General features: G+C 42.1%; 1 long non-coding RNA gene across 1 annotated transcript; it reads right to left on the reverse strand.

Moving 5' to 3' along the window:
* Window positions 1-2,862: 2,862 nt before the first annotated feature.
* On the reverse strand, window positions 2,863-4,470 carry LOC117807529. The gene is made up of 3 exons (XR_004629988.1): window positions 4,441-4,470; window positions 3,453-3,836; window positions 2,863-3,319 (listed from the first exon to the last, which is right to left on the reverse strand). It is a non-coding gene; the product is annotated as an uncharacterized LOC117807529 (long non-coding RNA).
* Window positions 4,471-5,922: the final 1,452 nt, after the last annotated feature.

Below are 5,922 nucleotides of genomic sequence, written 5' to 3' on the forward strand. Positions count from 1 at the left end.
ACCTCCGTCTGCGAGAATTGAAGCTAATGTGGAAGTTTTAAAAACTGCAGTTCATCGAGTGTCTGCTTGAGGCTGGCTCTGGAAGAACCGGAAACCACTTACACACAAACTCAAATAATACAATCTTTACAGCAGAAATAAACACGTTTACAGCTTGGTACAACGTTTAGTTTAGTCATAGCACAGCAATTTCGAAGATATTAAGATTATGAGTTTTCCATTATGAGAGGCAAATCTGACTGGATTGACGGGCGGAACACTGTAGCTGTTGGCTAGGAGGCTCAATGCCCGCCTCTTTAACTCGACAGAAGTTGGGTTGAATTCAGCATATCCAATATGGTGCAGACGATTGGCTTCAAAACAGCGCTTCTGAAACAGATGGTTGATGTCATGGATACTACATCCATTATTTATACAGTCTACGGTTACAACAGGTAGAGAGACCTGGGCCCGTATGCACATCTAGGCATTACAAAAACGGGACCATTAGTCTTAACGTACCGTTATGGAACGGACCATTTGGCCGTAGCGTTAGCCGCACACACGCCTGCAAATAATTGGCCAATTAACTAATTGTGCCATGAGAGCGAGGCTGGTGCAAAATGTCATATGTCCAGGGAACCTCCTGGAAAACCCCTATTCAACAAATTCGAATTGCGTATGCCTACTACGCATAAACAACAATAAACATGGCGAGCCGTACCGATTTGACTGAGAGAAGATCAAGATAAAAATATTTTTCAGCAGAAGAAATTGACATTTTATTGCAAGAGTATAGAATGAACAAACAGCTATTATCAGCAAGTCAACCGTCAAAGATTACAAACAAGGAGAAAGGGAAAGTTTGGCTTAAGATCTTGAACCGGGTAAATGCGTGTGGTGTTACTGTGCGCACAGTAGAAGACCTAAAAAATACAATAAGCAACATGAAAGCGGCTATGCGCAACAAGCACTAACACCAACGTGGTCAAGGTGGAGGACCACCTGTCCCCCCTTTGAAGGATGAGGACTTGTTAACGGAGTTGTTTGGGAAGGATTCCCCTCACGGTATTGCTGGTAGGTCGCCTATGAATTATGTAACGTCTCCTAAATCTAAATTTGCTGTATATTTCTACATTGTCATACTTTTCCAAAGGATTAGTTCGATCCCTAAATATTAATTGTCTTCGCATATTTCATCTTAAATGGTAACGCATCAACAAGATGTCCGCCCTCCTTTAACAGGTGCGGTAATCCTGCTGTTAGCACCTATAATGGTGGGATCTACCGCCATTAAATGTAATGCTTTGTTGGGGGGTTAACCTGGCTCATGCATACCGCTAATCCATTTTTTCTCCCCACCATTAGTGCAAACGGCCCGTTTTCATCGCTAATGGCTAGATGTGTACAAGGGCCCAGGGAAATGGGGAAAGAGAAGGGGGATTGACATGTAGGCAAGAATCACTCCTACATTGTGGATTGTAGCCTCTGTAAATGGAGCGCCTCTTCTAACTGAGCCAGACTGCTGCCCCACAGATTTACACATCTCATTGATGAGGAAATGATCACTATCCTGCCTCATGTATCAACAGCAGCCTCTCTGCGACAGCGGTCGCTCTCCCTGTTTCGCAGGAAATGGAACACACACTGGTGTTACTGTATACATCATCAGCCTGTCATGAATCAGGGTCAAACAAACATCTATAAATACACACACACACACACACACACACACACAAACACACACACTCACACACTCACAGATGCAGACACAAAAATGTCAAAAATTCCCAGACATTCAGGGGAAGTACACTGTACAACACATTTCTGCTCATACATCAATAGGTGGGTCTGGTTGTTATCATGGAGAAGATGCAGTGTATTAGATGACCGGACAGATTGTACCAGGTGCTGCAATCCTATATGAAATCCTATGCACTCAGAATAAAACTAAATGTTTTGCCTGCTCTGCTCACAAACTATCCCTGACAGATTTTTTTTCTGTCCCATCCTTAAATCTAACAGTGATACTAACCACTTAATCTCCCCAGTGTCCACCATTAATCTGCTAAAACATTTCACACCAAACAGGTATAGAGTTACAGCCCAGCAACGTTAAACACATTAATAACCTCAACAATGCTGTAATGTGCCATAAAAAAGGGGCTTGTGCCAGTGAGCATGACTGGGTGATTATCAGCTGATTTATGAGGACCTTGACTCAGCAGGAGGACTTGGAAGGAGAAGCAGGACAACAGCAGTAGGGGGTCCATCCTGTGTTATCCTCTTCTTGGCAGTAATCAGTCATGACAACAGCGAATCTGAAATTTACAGAAAGTCATGGAGACAGGGTCGAAGATGTGTTCACACATGATGCAATTTAAATTTTGCTTGCTTTATTCGTGCTTATTTTAACACCAGAATAATTTGTTTAGTTTTCTTGATATGCACAAAAAATGGCTTGACCCATGTGTTAATTGCGTGTACGTGAAAGGGCGGTGTGTAATGTAGACTAGGGAAGGCTAACGCCAGACTTCCACCAGGTCCGTGTCCGCTCCTTCTCTGCTCTGTTGCGATTTGGATCTGTCCTCCCTTGTCCATCAACATCCACTCGCTGCATTTTCATTTTCATTTCCGAAGTCTCCAAAATTTATTTGAAACTCCATAAATGTACAACAGCTGTAAAAATAGAAGACAACCTCAATCCTTAGTTTGGTTCCAACCTTTTACTGTTAACATGTGGCTTAAATCACATTACACTTATTTAAAAGCTATGTGCAAATATGCATTGCAAAGGTTAAAAAAAATCCAGAACTGCATTCTAGATGTTCCAAATGTTTATTATAAATAAAAATGATTTAATAACAATATATTTTGATGCAAAACATAAAGACAGAAATTAAATTTTACTTAATAAAATGTTATTTTTAAACTAAATCCTGTAAAAGTTTAAAAATTGTTGTAGCTTATTTTGCTGCCTTGAAGCGTTCATCCTCCTTCTGCAGCAGATCCCCTCTTGTTGCCCTTTTTTAGGCGGGGGGGCAGGAAGAGGTTGATTGCCCATCATCTGCCTGTGTGCTGGATCCACAGCTTGTGCCAGGCTGTTCCTCTTCCTCCTCGTCACGAGCCCGGTGACAAACTGCAGATGATGAGCCATGTGTGGAGGCCATGGCAGCTTCGGGCTCATGGCTTTCCTGCACACATGTGAGTCCATCAGGACCGGCAGCTCAATGCAGAGCTACGCCCCAGTGGCCTCATGCATGAGGGAAAACCATGGCCAAGTTGCAGTCGTGGCCTCCCCCCTGTCAGTCCCTGTTTCTGTAGGGGGATTCCTCAGCTCCTGTAAGACAAGAAAAATGACTTGTCAGTGAGATGAAGACACGCTGAAAGGTATATAACGTTTTGCATTGAGACACACAAAGCTTTACCAATATCTGAACTACACTATATGCATGAACATTGAACTGTCTCACCATATACTTCTTTTTTAGGTTGTCCCATTTCTTTGACACTTTATGGAGACTTGCCCCTCTAGGCCAAGAAGCTGGATAATTTCAATGTAAGGCAAAATATTAGGTCAGTCTATTTCATCCTTTGTACTGTCACTTACAATATGAGTTTAATGTCAGTCAAAGGGGATTTCTGACTAAAAATGCCGGAATATACCACAACCTTCAAAGGTAACTTTATCTCGACAGTGCATGGATGACTGAGCTCAGGTGTTTCTGTTGGTCAACATGATACACCAAAACTGACAACTCACGTCCAGGCTTTCTTGGCATTGTGCCTCTTCCCCATGAGGAGGAAGTAAATTTCCGAGCAGAGATAAATCAGCTCCGCTGTTTTCTCATCGGTCCCTGTTAAAGACAAGATAAGACAGCACTAGATTTCTCCACAGGGGGTAACCATCGCAGCTATGACAATATAGGGCATCAAGCCATCAAACACATAATTACATTAGATGGCATGTATAGAGAGCTTTGAAATTTCTGTATTTGTGTGTGAATGTTAAAACGTGGTGCTAGTTTGGCCTTCATATTAGCAGATGCATGATTTGCTTCCTGATGTTACCCTGGTTCACAGTTTTCTACTCAAGTGTATGGATCAGTGCATCAAAGGCTGTGTATGTATTAAACCTTAATTTAACCATGAGCTCCAATTGAGATTAAAAATCTATTTTTCAGAGACCTGTCCAAAGTAACAGCTTTATAGAGTTACAAACATAACAATTCACACAAAAACGACATGGAGAAACACAAACAGTCAACAATTCTAAAACATAGTCAACTACACATTGGACTTTCAAGACAAACAACCACATGCTGACAACCAATCAGATAAATGTACCCAAAATGCAAGCTCACTCAGGAAGGTGTGATAAAAGGCAAGGTTTAAAAACAGTCCGAGGTGGTACACAATAAATCGCTTCGTAAGGTAAAGGTCAAACACTACCAAACTCACAAGAAAGCTGGAACAAAACGACGAGGGAACACAACAAACTGGCAACATGAGGGAGAAAACACAAGGCTTACATACACAGACAATCAGGAGATAATGAGACACAGGTGAGCAGTCAGAGGAAGAGAGCACAAGGTGGGTAAACCTAAGGAGCAGGATATGGAAGACAAAGACAAGGGTTATTAAAAAATAAAACAGGAAATGATATAAGGAGAAAACTGTTGAGAGCTTTGGGATCAGCCCACTGTAACTGTTAGGGAGGAGGCTTAAAGTCTGCTTTAAGTCCGCCTTTTTGCCTCAAGCTAGATCAACCGACATCAGGTTGAGCAAGCATTTCCAATATGGCAACCATGGACCACAGGCTTCAAAACTCTGCTTCAGAAATAAATAGGTGGGACAATCAGAAGATAACCACTACAATTAAGTAAATTACACCACCGGTTGAACACATTTTGAATTACCGACAGTTGCAGCGCAACTCAAGTTACTTGCGTCAACCAACAAGAGCTTTACCACTGACATTAACCCCTGTCAGACCAACCCATGTTTCCATGACGGAAGCTGTCTGTGGGAACGTAACCGCTACAGCTACTATTATAATCAGGCCTTCTCTGGATGGAGCTGTGCAATCGGCGAGTCAATACTTGGTCATGGAGACTTCAGAGGTCACTGCTGCAGACCAGACGCCGTGTCACATTGTGGCTCAAGGGGGGAAGACAACACATGATAGGTTTACTTCACCTGTTGGAGTCCAACTGAGTATCGAATTCAGGAGGAAAGCACCAACACCAACTTGATGTGAGCTAATTATCCTGATGTGAAAGAAGGTCTGGATCTAGTCTCCCCATTTTTGGATTATTTTTCACCCAGCTGTGTGATGGGATTACCTGGCTGTCAGAGAATAGCTCTGTGATGTCTTTGGTTTATGGGTTTATTTTGGTTCTTGTGTACAAGTTTGCGTGTTTGTGTTGGTGTCAGACACAAGCAAGGACACACAGGTCACAGTGGAGCTTTGAGCTTAGTGAGGGGTGGAGCATGTGATAAAAATGCTGCAGATGAGGGGTAACAGGAAAACAAAGAAAAGAGTACGAAGGAGAAGTGGCAGTGGCATGGTTAAAATGACATGTTTTTTTTTTCTTTTTGTCTTTTCAAATACATGAAGTAACATGAACACCACAGGGTTTTACTGAGCTTTAACACATGATTGTTGGTACAAAGTTATTGACCATGCTCAGTTTGGCACATCGATGTTGAATCCTGTTTTAGTCTATAATCAATCCTGGAATTTTCCACATTCATGCTTGCAAAGACAACAGGCTGATCTGAGTTTTTAAGGGTCATTTCTTCTTATAACGGGGTCATAGGTCAGGGATCACAGGAATGTATTCAACCTGATAAATCATTAACTTTGAGTGCTTGTACCCAAAAGACCGTGTTATGTTAAGTTCAGCCGTGCCTGGGCATAAACACTATTGGAGATCAATT

Source organism: Notolabrus celidotus, chromosome 2 (genome assembly GCF_009762535.1).
Source record: "Notolabrus celidotus isolate fNotCel1 chromosome 2, fNotCel1.pri, whole genome shotgun sequence".
NCBI classification, from domain to species: domain Eukaryota; kingdom Metazoa; phylum Chordata; class Actinopteri; order Labriformes; family Labridae; genus Notolabrus; species Notolabrus celidotus.